Source organism: Filicampus tigris, chromosome 3, assembly GCF_054856515.1.
Source record: "Filicampus tigris isolate MCC_2025a chromosome 3, RoL_Ftig_1.0, whole genome shotgun sequence".
Lineage (NCBI taxonomy): Eukaryota > Metazoa > Chordata > Actinopteri > Syngnathiformes > Syngnathidae > Filicampus > Filicampus tigris.
Window position 1 is genome coordinate 28,267,358 of NC_141219.1, and position 20,383 is coordinate 28,287,740.

At 38.1% G+C, this 20,383-nt stretch overlaps 1 long non-coding RNA gene across 1 annotated transcript; it reads left to right on the forward strand.

Annotated features, from left to right (window-relative positions):
* The first annotated feature begins 4,423 nt into the window (after positions 1 to 4,423).
* Positions 4,424 to 18,035, forward strand: LOC147150514 (uncharacterized). Its single transcript, XR_015086284.1, has 7 exons — positions 4,424 to 4,832; positions 14,590 to 14,670; positions 14,807 to 14,941; positions 15,057 to 16,812; positions 16,904 to 16,975; positions 17,081 to 17,167; positions 17,306 to 18,035. It is a non-coding gene; the product is annotated as an uncharacterized LOC147150514 (long non-coding RNA).
* Positions 18,036 to 20,383: the final 2,348 nt, after the last annotated feature.

Sequence of the window (20,383 nt, forward strand, 5' to 3'; positions counted from 1 at the left end):
GCTTACCTTTATATGAGGACTATTTCCTTCTTCTGGGTGTGGCCAGCAGACGGGCTCACGTGCTTCGCTGAGCAGTGGTTTTCACTGGTGAAAGATATACAGATAAATGTGAGGAGTAACGTGTACTGTATATTACACAGGATTTACGTAGACATTTGCTCACTAATTGTTCTACGTAAGTGTATTGTGTCTATTGATACATAAACATATTCAAGTATTTTGTTTTGATTCAATTCAAATTGGGCAGCACAGTGGATGAGTGGCTGGCACTGGAGTGAACAAGATAATATGGATATCATTTAAGAAATTTAAAATATTACTCTATTACGGCTTATAGAACTTTAATATACTGATATTTTGTACACGTTTACGTACAAAGATTTTGGGTACAACGAACACAGTAAAAACTGTTGAAAATAGGTTTCCAAGTACCATTGGGCATAGTCTGAACATCAACACTGTGCTTAAATATTGGAAAATATATATTTTTCAAAAAACGTCTTTAAGTGCAGTTATGATTCAATTAGAATGTATTGCACACAAAAATAACAATTGCATACTCAAAAGAAACAACAATTAAATCAAATTTAATTGGTAATTTCATGTTTGTAAGATGAACATAATTCAATCAAGTAAAATTTGCATGAAATCAGGTTGACTTCACATTTAATAGATTCCTTCACTTTGAAATAACTCAAGGCAAACACATTTCTATTCTAAGACGTGGACTGAGAGTGGTGTAAAATTTGACAAATGTGCTGTTTGCAGGGGCAACATTACCTGAGGCACAGTGACTGACTGGATAGCACACCTTTCTCACAGATCACAGGTAGTGGGTTCAAATCTAGGCTATAGTGGAGTTTGTGTGTTCTCCCCATACCAGTGTGAGTTTTCTGTGGGTACTCTGGTTTTCTCCCACATTTCAAACACATGAATAGTAGGTTAATTTAAGGCTTGAAATTATCTGTAGGTGGGAATTTCACCTGGGCTGCCTTTAATAGACCAAACCCATTTAAATAAACTGCACTACCCTGAATACATTTCAAATAAATGAATACATTTGAATCAAGTTTGAATAAAGTTGGACCCAATCCTATAGTAATTTAGTTAAATTGACTAAAATAAATTACGCTGACCCAACCCAAGTGCGCTAAGATAGATCCACAAAATTGCTTAATGCAGAAAAACAGAAAAAAAATAATCATGTGGAAATTCTTTTTGTGATTTTATTTTTAAGTTCATTGAAAGAGCTTTTTTTTCAAATGTGCTATAGTATAGATAAAATGTGATTGATTGATTGATTGATTGATTGATTGATTGATTGATTGATTGATTGATTGATTGATTGATTGATTGATTGATTGATTGATTGAATATTGTTGCTGTCCTGTGAAAAACACTTTTTCACACAATATTTTTCAATTTTCATTTTCTTATTTTTACGTGAATGGTGTTTCCGCGTTACAGACACATCACATTAACTTGAAATTTTTTTTAAAAAATCAAAAATTGGATACAAGTGTTTTTCACAGGACAGCGACAATATGTAACTTGTTATAGCTTACTGGGGTTAAAGGTTGTGGGTGTTTTAGTCAATATTGCAATTTTCTCCACTGCTAATTCAGTTGTTGTTTGGGTGACAGGTGTAACATTTTTCATGTTACCTTCTTGTCACAGAGCACAAACTCAGTGGTGTATCTTGCATGTTATGTGGTTCTGGCCCTCTCTTTATAAAAACATCGCCATGACCGTAGCAGAGAAGGAAAGAAACAATACGACCCTACTCATGTGCTGCCACGCCCAAAATTTTGCCCACGTCCACGCAAATGAATAAAAATAGCTGCAGCCTGGATTGCGAAACAGACAAGCTGATCTGAGTCATAGACCTCTCTGTCTATTTGATTAATCTCTTAACGTCAGATAAAGATGTTCACAACCTTAAATAAACATTAAGACATAGTTTTTTACACAATATACAATTGATCAATAATTGTGTCAGCTAGTCATATCTGCTAAAACATTCCTTTTAATAAATAATATTCATTAAAACTGTATCAATACATGATTGAATAGCATAGGCCTTAAAGAGGAAGTGAACCCAAACTTATTTTTTTCAAGAATATGTTCTATGCAAGCCCACTAGTTGAAACAAGGCATTCTGATAAATATTGCGTTTGTGGAATAAGAATGAATCCACCCATTTTTAGCCATCTCTGGGCCATTTTGTCACTTCTGTCGACTGAAAATGACACACAACTACCCAGGGCTCTGGTAAAGACCAATCACGGCTCAGCTTTAGAAAGAAGGTGAGCTGTGATTGGTCGTTCCCTGAGCCCTGGGTAGTTGTCATGTCATTTTCAGTCGACAGAAAGGGCCGCCCCCTGAGATGGCTAAAAACGGGTGGATTTTGCAGCTTAACTCATACTGCACAAACGCAATATTAATCAGAATGCCGTGTTTCAACTCGTGGGCCTGCAGGGAACATATTTTTTTTATTATATATTTTTTTAATGTTTTGCTTTGGATGTTTTACAGCACTTTGAGTTGCATTTTTATGTATGAAAAGTGCTATATAAATAAAATGTGATTGATTGATGTTATTGAAAAAAATATGTTTGGATTGGTTTTCTCTTTAAATACCTTTTGAGTGACCACACAGGCAGCCTAATGCAGTGTTACACACTGGAATGAGAATAATATTGGCAATGCTACTTGGGATAGAAATGGAAAAAGTTTGAATTAAAGTTAGATTTTGTCTTCCTGTGTATGTACAGTATAGATTCATTTTTTTTATTGCTAACATTGCATGCCATCTCTCAACTTATGTCAGTTAGTATAGGGTACAAGTACAGGAAATATTTGTTATTTCTTAGTATGTCTTTAGTTTTTGTTTGTTATAAAGTTGTTTGTGTTTGTAGACAGGTAAAACAAGTTTATAGAGGCAAAGCTTATGAAGTCTTTAAAGTGCACTCAAAAAATCATATTGGACACCAGTTTTGTCTTTTGTCTCACGTTTGTATTATGAAGAATAGAGGTTAATGATTAGCCTTGTTAGCCTTGTTAGCTAATTATGAAGGATAGAGGTTTGATGATTAGCCTTGTTAGCTTTGTAGGTTTAGCTTTAGCTTTGTTCAAATCTAGGCCCAGCTTGCTTGGTGTGCTTTGTTCTCAGCCATGTATGATAATGGCAATAAACACACACCCCCGCACACACAAGTTCATTTGATAAGCATCTGCCCTGCAAGTTAAAATTATTTTCCTCGCGAATTAGATGCACAAATCCACAACTAACTGACTAATATCACACAATACACTAATGACTCAGTACCCATAGTTACTGAAGTTACTCAGAAATAAATACGGTTCATAAATACGGTACATAAAATAAAAACCTCTACAGACATCTGCACAGTTAAATAGATTGAGTGTTATTTTGTTAAGTTCTTACAAAACATAACTTTTTTTCTAAAAATGTACTCTCTTCTATCAAATTTGTATGTGCATGTATAATTTTCACCCTAACAAAGTCTGAGTATTCCTGATATGGCCTGGACCAGGATATGTTGGTGGCAGATTAGTGGAGTCTGCCATCAATTGTTTTATCGAATAACAATCAGTATTTTTTTTTTTAACTGAAACCTGGATGTGTTGGATGAGTTGAGTCATCCTGCTGAAATTGATGTTGCGGATAATCCAAACAATAGAAAATGTGTAATCCAAGTCCAGTTTAGTTTGACATTTTCTTATCAGTCCATCACATGGAGTAGAGAGGCGTGAGTGACTCATATTACCTCACGTTAAGACAACCTCATGACGTGGAAAGTATACAAAAACTAGCAATACCTCAGCAGAACCGTCAACAAGGGCGGGCCAGAGGGGGCCGTGCCTGCCCACCAAGTCGCTTAGCCCCCCCCCCCCCAACACACATGTACTTTTTATGATTTATTGATTCCCCTTGTTGTATTCTGACCTTTTTATTGTTTGTATGTAAAGTGCTTTGTTACAGCTCTAGCTGTTATGAAATGCGCTATATAAATAAAAAGTATTGTATTGTATTTTTATTTTATTTGATCATTGTAGAAAAGGCTACAAAGTCCTAGAATGTTAACCTTTACTATGATTACGAACTTGCTGATGGGCATTCCTTCTGACCGACGAACTGGTCTGTCAAACCGACAATGACGGACGCCCATTTTGCTGACGTTAGACAGTAGATTGGAAACTTTAAAAAAAAATAAATAAATAAAAAAGACGGAGGCATAGACGGAAGTGGATTTTCGTCTGTCTGTGTAATCATAACTAACCCGGTCAAGTCCGAATGGACATCGCAGCCCATTATTGACGGATGCCCGTTTTGCTGAAAAGAGACCTAAATGCGACGCAGACTGCATTGACTGTTTAGTTACAGCAGGTGGTGGTAAGCACCAAAGAGAGAATCATGACGTTTTCAGGCTGACCATCTATTATACAAGCCGCTTAACTAAGAAGTAATGTAGTACCAGTCGCTTTGAATACAGAAAGAGTTTTACAAAGAAGTTATTGTGAGTTTTCCATTTCTATTTTTAATTTTGGAAAGTGTGGGGTTAGGAGGTGGTGAAATGGTACTGGCCCACACTCCATTTCACAAGGTGGGAGTAATGCACCAAACGTTGTTTGCCAACCGCTAGCAGACAGAAGATGAAGGAGAAGACGGAGAAAACGAATTTGAAGACAAAAATATTCTTTTATTGTCATTTATGATTTATTTCGGTTCACACAAGGACTACTAGGAAGCATTTTAATCCACCAGGATTGTACCTTTGGCAACAATGTGACACGGGATTCTGGTAAAGGTAAGCAAAACTTTAGCATTTTAATCAAATCGGTTGAGATAACGATGGATAGATGGATGGATTTTTCATCTGTTGGACCTTTTTTTTCTGGATTGACGATGGACAGATTGGCAGATCTTTGATGTTTACTGATGGAAGTGCAGTTAAAATAAGATGACTGACTGACAGATTATTACAGTTTGATCCATCTTGAAAAATAGACGGATGACAGGTACCCAGGCTGCTGACGTATGGCAAATGACGGACTAGCAAACTTTAGTAAAATGCCCACCTCTGCTAATTTGCAGACTTTGTATAAGAGACGGACGGAGTGTGCGGCACAGTAGGGAGTCTGGGGTTGGTTTGCGCACAGTGTATACATACTGACAGTATGTAAGGATGAAAGCGCTTTTAAAGGAAAGAGGACGGACGAGGGCAGAGGACCATTATTTTTATGAATACCAACAGAGGGACGATGACGAAAAGGTACCCAGGTCGCAGACGGAGGACGAACGGGCAAAAAAGAGTAAAGTGCCCATCTCTGGTTTTCCATGTACCCACGTGTCCGCGTAGTGATCGTTAAGTTGTTGACACGTTGCGAAAAACCAAGATATAAGCCTGCGGTTAGCCCTATCATCCACACGCCCCCGGAGTTTTTTCAGTGAAAACGCAAAACTCCAGCCACAGTGGAGATATCTCCGGATCCGCGTTTGGCTGTGGACAGTCCGACCCGGAGATGTACGTCGTCAGTATGCGACAAAAATGCTCTGACGTCACTTGCGACTTGTGTTTTCAAGAGAGTCAACATGGGTGCCCGCGGAGCTGCATTGGTTATAGCCATTCACGAGGCGCTTTTTGCTTACTTATTTGTCCGCAACCAACCACTGCTTCTCTTTGAAAGGTTTAAAAGCAATTCTGACCTCTTGTCAGTCCTCTTGAACGCGTTTGGCGCCGTGTTTTTGGTTTCGTAGGAGTGACGTCAAAGGTCAGAAGTCCCTTCTGAATGGACAGTATTTGGCTAACTACTGCCGCCTAGAGGCATTCGTTTGAAAACGCACTTCCGCGGTTTCGTGTGAATGCGTTTTTTAATGTGTATTCCAATGCAGGCGGGGGTGGAGGATATACGATTGTTAAAAAACCCGGCTACGTGTAGACAAGGCCTAACAGGGGACCAGCTGCCTGTGCTCATTCACACTGCTGATGAGTGTGTTGTTTACCACAATGATTGTCTTCGTTTCTTTCAAGAATGGCTGATTTAACCTAAATGTGATTGTGAAAATAATTTGGTTTAAAATGCCCCATTCATTCTGTGTATTATATCTTTTTAAAGCTTTTCTTAATAATTATTATCTGAAGGCAGGAGAAAAACATTTCATATCAAGCAGATTTTAAATTTCAAAATGCCCTTCCAAGTTGAATGGACTCTCTAAATTGCCCCTAGGTGTGATTGTGAGTGCGGATGTTTGTCTCATGAAAGCTGTACTATATACTTTCAAACACAGTAATTTTGTTTTAAACTTTGTGATAAACTAAGTAATTACTGAGTCCCCTCTTTTCCCGAATAAAATGACACAGGTCCCCAATTGAATGGTATTGGGCGACACAAAAACACTTCTGTTTTTCAAAATTCTAGATGAAATAGCTACTGATTTTGATTGTTCTGCCTAAATACGCTCATAAGACTGACTAACTTCAATTTGTTTGCTATGTTGAAGCGTTTCCCTACACCTGAAATAAGCCTACTCAATGCAGTTTAGCAAAAGTCAATATACTTGCTATTTACTAGGGGTGTAACGGTACGCTAAATCATGTTTCGGTTTGGTTCGTTTTTTCGGAAACTTTGGTTCGGTATATTTTCTGTACAAAAAAACAGATTTTTAAAAAATATTTATTTATTTTGAAAATATGTCAAGTAAACTGTACTTTTTTTCGAAGAAATAAATAAAAGCGAACCATTCGGGTGATATTCTAAGAAATTACACCAGAATAAAAAATACACTAACAATAAAGATCTCTTAATTTAGTAAATTATTAAGACACTGAAATCATTAAAAACAGGAAAGCCAGAATATTCCCAAACAGGAGACAGCAGTGTACGGGGGGACCTTCGAGCTCTGGCTCTTTTCTGGCTCTCTCTTTTGTGCTGCTACCCTCCTCTCCTGCTTGCAAAAGTCAGTAGCGCCTGTGCGTAAGCTTGCACTAATAAGTGGACTGAACCGAACGCAAGTGGACCGAACCGAACATGCCATACCGAAACGTATTAATACACCCACGTGTACCGTTACACCCCTAATACATATTATGCCATATGCCATTTGCACAAGAAACCTGTATGATTCATACATTATGAACAACAGTAGTATAATTTGAGTATATCTTCCTTCATAGGCAAGGCAAGTCGGTTTTGTTTATATAGCACATTTCATACACAAGGCAACCCAATGTGCTTCACACAAGCAAAGACACAACACCTACACCTAAAGTAGCTAACAAACATTACTAGAATGTACATTGACAACATTTAAACACATTAGCAGAAAACTAAAAACATTTATAAAAGTAAAGAAATAAAAGTGGGCTTCAAAAATATATAAAAGAAAAAATGATTTAAAATTGTTTAGAGGACCTTAATCAAAGGTATGAGAAAAAGTGTTTAACCTGCATTTAAAAGCATTAACACTCGGGGCTGACTTCACTTCTGTTGACAGCTTATTCCATTTGTGTGCAGCATAACAACTAAATGCAGCTTCACCATGTTTACCTTGAACTCTGACCTCCACTAATTGACCCACGTCTGCAGATCTCAGAGGCCCTCAGGGTTCATATTCAATCAGCATTTCATTCATGTATTTAGGACCCAAACCATCCATCCATTTATCCAATCCGCTTATCCTCACAAAACACAAATAAATATTCAGGCAGTTATTTTGCAAATATTTATTTTCATTATTCACTTAAATAGTGCTCATTTTCCCCACTGTATTTTTAAATTCAGGCATTTTTATTTGCTGGATGGATCATTTAAGTTCAGCTTTTTAATTCATTTGAAAGAGACCTTCAACTCTGCGCTTGCTTGTGTTTACGGCCCTTAGTGTTTTCTTTTCCGTGAAAACCGGGTCGAAATGGCTCTGAGTGTAAAAGGTTGCCGACCCCTGTTCCCCTGTTCTAGAAAGTGACACAATACGCCGATTGAACTGCTGTCATTTGGGGGTATTAATGTATAGAGCTCAGTGTCATCTGCATAAGTGTGATAGCCAACATTGGTGTTCTGAAGCATTTGACCCAAAGTTAACATATACAGACTGAACAGAAGGGGCCCAAGGACTGACCCTTGATGTCAAGGCCCTCCGATCTGATTCCAAACTTTCAATGGTCACAAAGTAACTCCTTTCCTCTGACCTAAACCAATTAGGACTGTTCCATTTAATCATACCCAAATTTCCAATCTGTTCAACAGTATGTTATGATCAATTGTATGAAATGCTGCAGTGAGATCCAATAAGACGAGCACCGACACCAATCTTATGGTGTTCAATCTTATGTCATTCAGTACTTTCAGAAGAGCTGTTTCTGTACTGTGATGAGGTTCGAAATCTGATTGGGATTTATCAAAAAGTCTGTTTGAGTTCAAGAATTTTCTGAGTTGATTAAAAACTACTTTCTCCACAATCTTTGATAAGAAAATAAGACTTGCGATGGGTCTATAATTTACTAACAAGGACTCATCCAGCGTTCTCTTTTTTATAAGGAGCTTGATGGCAGCTACTTTCTTCATACAAAATGTATAAGACTGATGGTATTGAGTAAGACATATATGGCGTACATGATTACAAAATCTATGAATTTCATGCATTTGTATATGGATGTTTTTCAGCACATAAGATCTACATATAATTCAGTTGAAACTGATCATTTTCATATGCTATTTTTATACGATTTTTTGGTATGGGAGTGTGAGCGGCATATTCATGAGTTGCCAGTACTGACACGGACACACAATAGTAGACGCTAATGGTAAGAAAGTGCATGTAAATGGCAAAAATTGCATGGTTAGTAGATGGCTACACCCCAACGGGCAGGGTGCTCCTGATTGACGGTTCGGGTGAAATGCCAGATGACAATCAGCTGCTATATGGAACCGTTTGCACCGCGCATGCATACACATCACCACGAACATTCACACAGTCATAAAAAAGAGAATAACAAATAAATGAAGTGTAGATGGGTGAAGTCTTAAAGAAACCATTGTTTCACGTTTTACCTCAATGTGATATATCAAATTATTGAGACCTACATAAATTTGTCCATTAATTCAAAAGTCTTAAGAAAGATGTCAAGTCCTCCTCCCATTTTCTTTTCTCTATTGGCCGTAAAGAAAACATATCCATCCAAATGAATCTCTCCTTTCTCTACATCATCAAGCCAAGTCTCAATTATATTACTTTTTGGAAGTTTACTCAAGTAATCCCCAATTGCTGTAAATTTATTGTGGAGACTTATACTATTGAAGATTATAATTGATAATGAGTTTTCATGAAATAGATTTTTTTTTAATGATCATCAGTATAACATTCACAGTTGCAATCAATATTATTGTAAAAGTTGATGTCAGAGTCTATGTTGTTTGCCGGACCATATATGTCTTGTATATATATGACATATATGACTTATACTATTGAAGTTTTAATTGATAATGAGTTGTCATGAAATATATATTTTTTAAATGATCATCAGTATAACATTCACAGTTGCAATCAATATTATTGTAAAAGTTGATGTCAGAGTCTATGTTGTTTGCCGGACCATATATGTCTTGTATGACTAAAGGTAGAAAAGTTAGACAAACATGTTTTGGTCACCAGAGCCCATCCATATCTGAATCTATGATGTACTCTCCTCTGTGTTTATGAAATGGGAAGCGAGAGTCCTCATCAGTTCCAGACATCTGTTATTCTTGAAAAAAAGTGCTAAGAGTTTACAATTTGGATCATCAACGCACCTAGAAAAGAGAGCACTCAAAAGTCTAAAGTCAGAATAAAAAAAGAGAGGAAAAAATCTCAAAAATAGAAAAAGGAGAGGAGAGCGAAGAGGAGGAAAGAAACAACAAAAATAGTAGTCCATCAGCTCTGCTTCTTTTGATAAGGAGTCAAAAAATATACATTGAAAAAAAAGCAGGGAGCAGAAAAGGTTCATCCGGATAGATCAATCAAAACAGTTTGTGCCACCTCTGGACAAACTACACTTTACAGATACTGAAGGATTTGTCCAATATTAGAATCAGGCTGGTAGTTACTGACTCTTGATGGATGGCTTTATATTTGCCAATATGTTAGCCATATGTTGATCAGACGGTAATTGCATTTCACATTTATGGTCATCACACACAAACAGCTCAATGTCCTTACACATACTGTAAGCAGTCATATAACAATCAACAGTAGGGGAAGAAAGAAAACTATTTGTGTCTTGTGTGACACACACCAACAGGCCTTCACATAAGTACATGCATACGCTTTGTCTAGTGGAATGGAATGTGGCTTTGAGGGACATCTGACGGGGGTAGAAGAACCTTGTGACCAAGGATGTCTCCAGCCCAGACGACCTGCAGGTCCTTGAAGTGATGAGCCATAGATGGAGAAGGGCAAGAAAAAACTCCAAACACAATTGAGACATTGCCCGATAGTAGAATAGTGGGTTTGTGGGGATGGAGAGGTGAGAAACGTTCAGTTGGAATTGTGGCCATTACCTCAGGATAGTGTTGTAGGAGTTGAGGAGAGAATATTTCCAGTTACTCAGCCAAAAACATGAAAATAAACAATGTGATGACAATTGAGTGAATGGAAAAGTAGCCAGGCTTTTTTAAAACCAAACATTCTCCACCACTCTCCATGTAGGAAAAATTTCCACCCACAACTGCCTCGTTTGTTAAGAGGTTGGTTTGGACCCATGTCTTATATCAGCCATAGAATACCCTAAAAAAATTATTTATCATCCAATTTGTTTCTTACCTTCTGGTTACCTTGTTAGGCTTCCTTATCTATGAAAATATTGTTTTTAATAGTTTTGTTGTGGTCCCTTGGCCCTTTCTTTTGACAGCATGGACAATTCCAAATATCCAGGCATATCTGGTAATAATGTCCTAGCTTCTTCAGAAACATTCGCCACTTGTTTTTTTCTTTTTTACATTTTTTTTTTTTGTTGGGAAGGGTGGGGGGGGGGGGGGGGCGTTCAACCCTTGGTGAATGTGGGTCCGCAACACGAATACATTGTATGCTGCGACATAAGGATGTTGTATAATGCAACCATTGACCATCTCCTAGTCATTTGCTTGCTAGGATGACCGAGAGGAGTAGCCAGTGGGGACGAGCTTCAGTGCACCTGCGCGGCAGCTTTGGCGGTGGAAGGTCTGTGCGCCGTGCGCACATGTAACCCTTTTTTAATGAAGATGGAGCTCAAATCTCCTGCTCTCTGCGTTGTGTTATGCTTTAATAAGTGACGGGAGACGTGATGGTTGCTCGACTCGTTTTCTTCCTGTATTAAACACACGATCGACGTGCACTGGTCAGTCCCAGACAGCCTTATCGGCACGCTCGGCAGCGACACAATGGTCTGGCTACATTCATACAAAATGTAAAATAAAAGAAATGAAATAAAAGTGTACCTGTATAAACACACGACGTGCACTGGTCATTCCCAGACAGCCTTATCGGCACGCTAAGGAGAAATTGTTAAATTAGCATTTGTGGCTAATTGTCTACGAACAACTGCACAGCGGCACCCAACTCACCTGAGAGGTATCTGGCCGGAGGAGGGGTAATCTCAGACAGGGATATCGTCAGACCGGAAAGAGTATTCTCAGAAAGGAAGAGGTGGGGTTTTCTTTTTTTTTTTTTTTAAACTCCTACCTGTGACGTAACCTGCCTGCAAACTGACCGCGTCACTTTCTCAGTATCAGCGGTAGAAGAGCCTTGTTATTATTATGTTCAAATTGACATATAAAGGAAAGCCAAACAATTTCAACCATTTTTTCAATTGCTGATAGGAAATGCTTGCTTCAACCATTTTTTCAATTGCTGATAGGAAATGCTTGCTTTGACCTCATTCAGCACATTGCCCATTCACAGGCGAAAAAAAATTATAGAAAATGTGTTCTCTAAATGTGCTTAGTCTTATACTTTATGTAATTGAGTGCATGACACCTTGTCTACAATATGTCACAAATGGAAAGACCATATATGTTGTTCCAAGATGGAGTCCAACATTATGTGACCCCTTCCTAAGTTTACCAAGTCCTGGATGCTGCCTATGACTTCACCATTGTAAGTTACCGTTAACCATCTTTTTTTTTTTTTTAAGCTCTAGAAGACTTCGTTGACATTGACTGTACTTTTTGATGACTCTCTTTATCACTTGCACAGCAGTAATTATTCGATACTGCAGCACCTGTCACGTCCCAAATGTTCCTTTAGTTATAGTTTCTTGTAACTTTGATACTTGTGTAGCTCAAAACTAACAGACACATTCGTCGTGTGTTTCTACATGGCTTATAAAAATAAAACTATTCGAGTTTGCGTTGTATAGCACTGTTAGCACTATTAACTGTTGCCACTCAGCATCCATTGCAGCCTGGTCATCCTGGAAGGGGGATCTCCCCTATTTGTGGCCTCTTCTCAAGGTTTCTCAATTTTTCTCAATTGTGTTTGGAGTTTTTTCTTGCCCTCCTGAGGATTAAGATGAGGGGATGTCCTCGTGGTCTTTTTAAAGCCCTGAGACTTTTTTCATTGAATACATTTGACCTCACTAACCTTTTTGAATGTGTCTTCTCGAACAGTCAATTGTACACAGAGTTGAGTACAAACAGAATACATTTTTTTGTAATCATTAATCATGGCAACTGATGTTTGACCTATAAGGTAAAGTATCAAAGACAAGAAGATCTATCTATCTATCTTAAATAAATGATTGTGTCTATCTCATCTTTCATATTCAGTTATTTCATTAATGCTGCAGCATAATGTATACATAGGAAGTAGTGGTTCAGTCTTGTTTCAGTGTTAATTACATTATAAGACGCATTATAAGACAAACGCCGCAGTGCAAAATGCATCTAGCAGACGGTTGACTCATCCGTTACGATTTTATATGCGATGTTTTTTATCTTTTATGTAGCAACCACTATTGATTGATTGTCTTTATTTCGTACATGTAACTAAAATAATATTCAAATTAAAATTGAAATACAAATATACATTTTTCTATAGGTCAAACAAAGAAGAAGAACAAATTTAAAATTATGGCAAGGCAAATCAGACTTGCTCGAAAGGGGGTATGAGGAAGTATAAACTAATATCTAGTCCTGCCCCTTACATAAGATCCTACCTCTCCTCTGATATTCTGTACAGTATTGAAAAAATACATCCATAAAAATAAATAAACTATGATTACTACAATTATACAATACTAAATATGTAGATAATTAACAACTATAACATGAATATTACAAACAGCTACTGGTCATAACATTCTGATACAGGTATATAAATATTATAGGACATTTTACATAAATATTATTACAAGTTTCTACTTATAATGCAACATCATGACATGACTTTTTAGAAATTATAAGTGGAGATATTGAGTATATAGAAACAGTAGAATGTGCGCACGTCGATGTTACAAAGGCCTTTCTAAATTTCTATACTATAGTTAAAAATAGCATACATAACCATATACAATACAATACAATACATACAAGATAATCACATTACTGTCACTCTTATACGCTGCTTGATCTTCACATAAGAGGGTGCCAATCGTAAGCGGCGTTAATGCGCGTTTTACAAGTTGTTGTGAAAATGTAATCTTTTTTTATTTTCATCACTTTACTTTCAAATCTTTGCTACCATCACTTCGTGTTGAAAATGTAAACGCTTTTATTTGCAAATCTTTACGACCACCACCACATCTTTACGACCACCACAACTTCCTTTCTGAGAATACCCTTTCCGGTCTGACAATACCCCTGTCTGAGATTACCCCTCCTCCGGCCAGATCCCCTTGACTCACCTCGGCAGCGACACAAATGGACTGGCGGCAATTGCGACACACCCAGCCATTTATATCCACCGCATGACAGAGAGAGGCGCTGTTGCGCCATTATGTCTAAACAAGTGGAATCCCCCAAGTACCAAAGTAACTCTGTTACACACACATCTTCTATTTGTCTAGGAATCGAAATCCAGCATCGACATTCTAAAATCTGAAAGATTCCGAGAGATCCCAGTTATCAATACCCAACCCTACACATGACTACTGGAAATGCGAAGAAAGTGTTTCCATCACACTTTTGCGAAAACACTTCCATTTCAAAACGTCTGAAAAACTCAGAGGAGAGTAAAAAACTTTTTGCTATATTTGAGTTTTTTGTTTTTTTTTTAATTCCATTACATAATCAGAATGCCATGTTTAGACTAGTGAAGGCGCATAGAAAATACTGCGTATATGTATATCGTCGCTGTCATGTGAAAAACACTTATCTCCATTTTTTTCCCATTTTCTTATTTTTACATGAATCATGTTTCCGCGTTACAGACATCGCATTAAAGTGAAAATTTAAAAAGTTTACAAAATTAGATACGTGTTTTTCACAGCACAGCGATGATATATTTTTTGGGTGTTGACTTGAAGGATGAAATTGGATGTGATACCTTTATGATATGATTCGTGATTTTATTGAATTATTATTTGAAAATTAATGAACAACTGGTGTTTGCTTCAGACCTCAGAGGAGCAGGATTCCCTTTCACTGAAAATATCACATGATGAAGAAAAAGGACAAGCGGAAGATTTAGCACAAAAGGTAGTAATCTGAAGAAACTCACCTATAAAACCCCAAAAGCATGAATCAAAATGGATGTTGATAAAACCAACAAAATAATATCCAAGTTAAATATTTTTCAAACACTGCATCCCTATTTTTTGCTCTTGTGTTACAGCACAAAGTCCAAACGGCTAATTACTATCCAGAAACACTGGATGAGACAAATATCTCCGAGAGTACTATGAGTGATCAGCCAGAGAGCACTGATTCATCTTTTTCCACGGAAGAGGAATATCTTGAGTCTGAAATGGTAATTAAAGATTGAATGACCCGACCAAAGGCTGTGAAATTCAAAGTGAGAATTTATCCCAGACACAAATGATATTATTCTTTTAATTCAATAAGTTACTTTTTTTTTATTTCAGACCACTGCTCTGGAAATGTCAAGTGAAGATCAACAGCAAGCAGAAACAGAAGAGGAAGCGAAAACGCCATCCATCCACGGGAAACAGCAGGAAGAGAACCTTCCGAAAACCCTGCAGGCAATGACTCAAATAGACCAAAATGGTGTCCCTCAACAAAAAGAGACAATCAAAGTGAAAATGTCCTCCATCACTGCACACCAGCGAGTGTACGACAAGAAAAATTAATGCCTCTACTGCGAGAAATCTTTTGCCAAAATTACAAGGCACTTGAAGCAAAAGCAAAGCTGAAGTGGCGCGGGCAATTGCACACAAACAAGGATCTGCCATGCACAATCTTCTCATGAGCAAAGTGAGGAACATGGGAAATTATTACCACAATTGTTCAGTACTGTCCTCTGGGGAAGGAGAAATCACCCAAAACGGCAAGCAATCCAGCCCTAAACAGCAGCAGACTATCTTCCTTGCAAGTTTTGCTTTGCTATGTACATCAAAACAGACCTTTGGAGACATCACAAGCGCTGCAAGCTGCAGGTGAAAGAGGCCAAGCCGCTGAAAAGAAAAATTCAGTCAAGTTGTTCCCTGCTGTTGCCGATGAACACGAAGATTTCCAGTGGACTCAGAAAGATCATTGAAGGGATGACATATGATGCTGTGAATCAGGTGGTGCAATGTGACATGCTCATCATATCCTTGGGAGAGAGGATGTTTCTCAAAAATGGAGAAGTTCAACGACATCGGGCAGACATAAGGAACAAGATGAGAGAAGTTGCCAGACTCCTCCTCGAGGCGAGAACAATTGACAAGGACAATTTGTCTCTGAAGGACTTGATCAGCCCAGGAAAGTTCAATAGAGTTCTTGAGGCTGTAAAAAAGTTCCTTCAACTGCACTGAAACTGCGCCATTCACTTACGAAGGTGTCTTACATTTTGCAAGGACAGGCTCTGCGTCAAGAAAAAACGAGGACTTAAAGAAAAGAGCGGAGCAATTTGGCAAGTTAATTGAACTGGAATGGTCTACGCACGTGTCCTCCAATGCGCTAAAAACACTGGATCAAAAGAAATGGAACATTCCCCAAATACCGCCTCTATCCGAAGACATTAGGAAACTTCATGAACATTTGAAAAATCTCGGAAAGGTAAAAACAAAGTTCTTGGAGTGAGCGCTCTCAAGTCACGCTGACACAGCTTATTTTATTCAATCGTCGCCGTGAAGGAGAAGTCTCCAGGATGCAAGTAACAACATACCTTGGAAGAAGCCAACACAAATGCCACGATGAAATTTTGGAGAGCTTTTCACCATTTGAAAAGAAATTGTGAGAGAAACTCACCAGGGTAGAGATTCGGGGGAAAAGAGGGCGCAAAGTGCCAGTGCTGTTCCCAAGCAATGTGAAGGAGTCGGTCGAACTTTTAATTAAAACAAGAACGAATGAAACATTTTTGCTCGTCTACATCATGGTTCACTCGAGAATATTCGCGGATGTGACTTCTGAAAGAAATTTGCAGAAGCGTGTGGCGCAAAACAGCCAGAAAATATTAGATCAACAAAATTACGAAAGCATGTAGCCACATTTTCACAGTTTTTAAATCTACAAAGACGCGAATTGGATCAGGTGGCAAACTTTTTGGGATATAATATTGACGTCCATCGGGAGAAACATTACAAACAGCGAAAGTGAGCAAACTTCTTTTTACCCTACAAAGTGGTGTGGGCAAACTCAAAGGAAGAACTCTGGAGGATTTAACACCAAACATCAGCTGTAAGTAAATAATTACAAAAATTCTAATAAAAATGTGTTCTTTGTGGAAAATTGACTTTTCTGTGTTGTAATTTGAATTGTTTCATTGCAGCTGAAGAGGAGTCCAGTGACTCAGATGCAGAAGATATCCAACCTGAACATTACGCAACTCTAAATCCAGAAGGTACAAGTTACTACCACTTTGTCATTAGTAATGAAAAATCTGTCCGCTGTATACATTGAGACTTTCGTTCTTTGAGTTGCTTTATTGTCCCCTATATGGATGCAGGAAATTTTGGGGGTGGAGATTCAGAAGAAAGGGCTGAAAATTCAAGGAAGATTGTTCAAAAAATGAAGACATCGGTTTTGCCATCAAGTAAAAAAAATGCGTTGTTTCATCGTAGCTGAAGAATATCATTTACATTGAACACCTTGACAATTAATGAGCACCGAAAATGATTGTGGTCATTCTCATACATCCATTTATTTAATTACTTTCTCATTTTTTTTCCAGGGCAATCCAGAAGGCCCTGGTCCAAGACTGAATTGGAAATCCTTGAGCAGCATTTTAAGGACTTCCTGAAGGAATTCAGGATCCCTGCAAAATTGGACTGTCAAAAATGCTTGGAGGAAAACAAGATTCTGTGGGATAATGGAAGAGATTGGAAAGCATTAAAGTACTATGTGTACAGCAAAATAATGAATGAATGAATATCGCTCTGTGCTATCTAACAGGGAACTCCTGTCACTATTTACCAGCTAAGAGGGAACCTCTTATTTCATACAGTAAAAGTACATTTTTTCTGTAATTTGCATAAAAAAAAACATAACAAATCATAAATTACCATTAAAAACACAGAATTATCTTCAGACAGTAGTATTAATTGTTCATTTGGATTTTTATTTTTCCTTTGTTTGATTCTGGCATGTGAATGTCGCTCTTTGGTATCCAACAGGGAACTCCTGTCACTATTTACCACCCAAGAGGAACGCTTAGATTCCATACAGCAAAAGTAATTTTTTTACTGTAATTTGCATTAAAAAAAATATAACAAGTCATATATGAGCATTAATTATCTTAAGACGGCAGTATTAATTGTTCATTTGGGTTTTCCTTTTTTCTTTTTTGGGGGGATTTTGGAGTGTGACTGTCGCTCTATGGTATCTAACGGGGAACTCCTATCACTATTTATCAGCCGACGGGCCTCTTCTGTCATTCCAAAAATTAAAAATACGTACCTTTCTTTCATAGGAAATTGCTTTTTAGCAACAATTTTATGGTGTAGTTTAGTTTTACACATTAATTGTGCTTATTTTACTTTTCATCCATGTTGGTGTTTGAATGTCATACGACGCTAGCTAATGTAAATATAAATGAAATTTAAAAATTGGACTTCTACAGGAAGATATATCCCTTTTTTCTGTCATTTGCCTTGTATGAAAAAAATGCATTCTCAGAAGTGTAGAGTAAGCCATGAAATACAGTATATTAGGGGGGGAAAGTCAGTCTGAAAAGTGTTTGTTTTGACCAAGAGGGGACCGAAAAAATGTCCCCTGTTGGCCTCTTGGAAGTGTGATGACGCCCAAATCCACTCTAAGGTACAAAAGTGTGTGTGTGTGTGTGTGTGTGGGTGTGTGGGTGGGGGTGTGTGGGTGGGGGTGTGTGGGGGTGTGCGTGGGTGTGTGTATGTATATATATATATATATATATATATATATATATTTTGTTTTAATGAGGCGCAAAACGCAAGTTTGGTCTCACAAACTGCGATGCAAAACCGCTTGTTTCGAGCCATGCAGGCTAGAGTCCAAGTAGCATTAAGCTTTTCAGCATTGTCTAGTAGTGGGAAATTACAAATATTTTGATATTGTGAAAGTGGCAAAACAGTGGCTTTGACACTTGCTGTATTTGGGAGCTAAATGATAAATCCTGATTCCAAACTTTCTCACTGTTTTGCTGACAAGAAGAAATGAAATGCCGCAGAATTTTCTAATTATGGTATGAATGAAGGCCTATTCTATGTTGTTTTTTCTTGAGCTGGAATGGAGGTTTGGGTACCGGCCATCATGAAAAGGCTGTGCTTGGACATGTGGTAGTCTGTTTTGTAACAAAAGAAACAGGCATTTAAATTGCATGAGGCCTAAGTTGAAGCAGAAATTCAGCTTTCAGCATGACCAACCCAAAAAAAAAAAAAAAAAAGAATCATCACTTCACCAGGTAAGATGGACACCTTTGTAAAAATGTTTGGTGCGACCTGAAGAAGGACGTGCACATGAGATGCCCTGACAACCTCACAGTTTTAGAACACATAAGATGTGCACCCTGATAATAGCTACAAATCCAGTTGAAACAAGTAGTGCTTTTGGCGTTGCACAGTTTTTGCATCAACTCTGTTTTAGTTTTCTGGTCTCTTTTTCCCCATGGAAAATTTGACTCTTCTTTTTGAGATGAACTGTACAAGCATTTTATTCCAATTCAATGCGGCATAGGTTTGAAATATTCTATTGTGATCAGTTACAATAATTTGACATTTCATCAAGCTCTAGGGTCTGTTTATTTCTTTTTGTATGTTATACATTTGCTGCAAAATATGAAAATGAACTACAGTACTATCATTTCATTGTCCTCTATAGGGTTCCATACATTTCTTTCGGAGGGGCAGTCTGAGCATTGTTTTGTTACGGAATGATTCAAGGCTTGATGAGTAGATGGAAGACGTGACCAAGTAACATTCCTACCACATTCCAGCCTGCAAGGCCAAAACCAGCGTCTGACATGTCTAACGGTGTCTGATTAACACCAACTCAGCAGAGCTTTTTGACAAAGACTACATCTGAAAATACATTTTCACGTTCTTGATATTTCATAAACAGCCCACACACATTAGAAAGTCAAAATGATAAATGATATTTGTTACACTGAATTTGTGAATTACACAACTTGCCACATTACTTGAAACCTCATTTACAAATCAAAAACACAACTTTTAAATGATTATTTAAATGTTTGGATCCCATCACAACAACTGTAATTTACTAGGATTTAATCAGTGCGGTTTTTAAAATTGAAATCGTGGCCGACCGGTTAGCACGGTGACCTCACAGTACGGCGGTGCAGGGTTTGATCCCGGGCTCTGGCCTTCCTGTATGGACTTGTATGGAGTTTGCATGTTCTCCACGTCCCTGCGTGGGTTTTCTCCGGGTACTCTGGTATCCTCCAACATTCCAAAAACATGCATGGTAGGTTCATTGAACACTCTAAATCAGGGGTCACCAACTCCGGTCCTAGAGGGCACCTGTCCTGCAGGTTTTCAATCCCTCCCTGCTGTAACACACCTGATTCCAATGATCAGCTCATCAGAAAGCTCTTGAGAAGCCTGATAACGATCCTGATCATTTTAACAGGTGTGTTACAGCAGGGAGAGATTGAACACCTGCAGGATAGGTGCCCTCGAGGACCGGAGTTGGTGACCCCTGCTCTAAATTATCCCTAGTTGTGACTGTGAGACTGTGAGTGTGAATGGCTGTCCGACTTTGTGTGCCCTGCGATTGGCTGCCAACCAGATCAGGGTGTACCCCACCTACTGTCCGA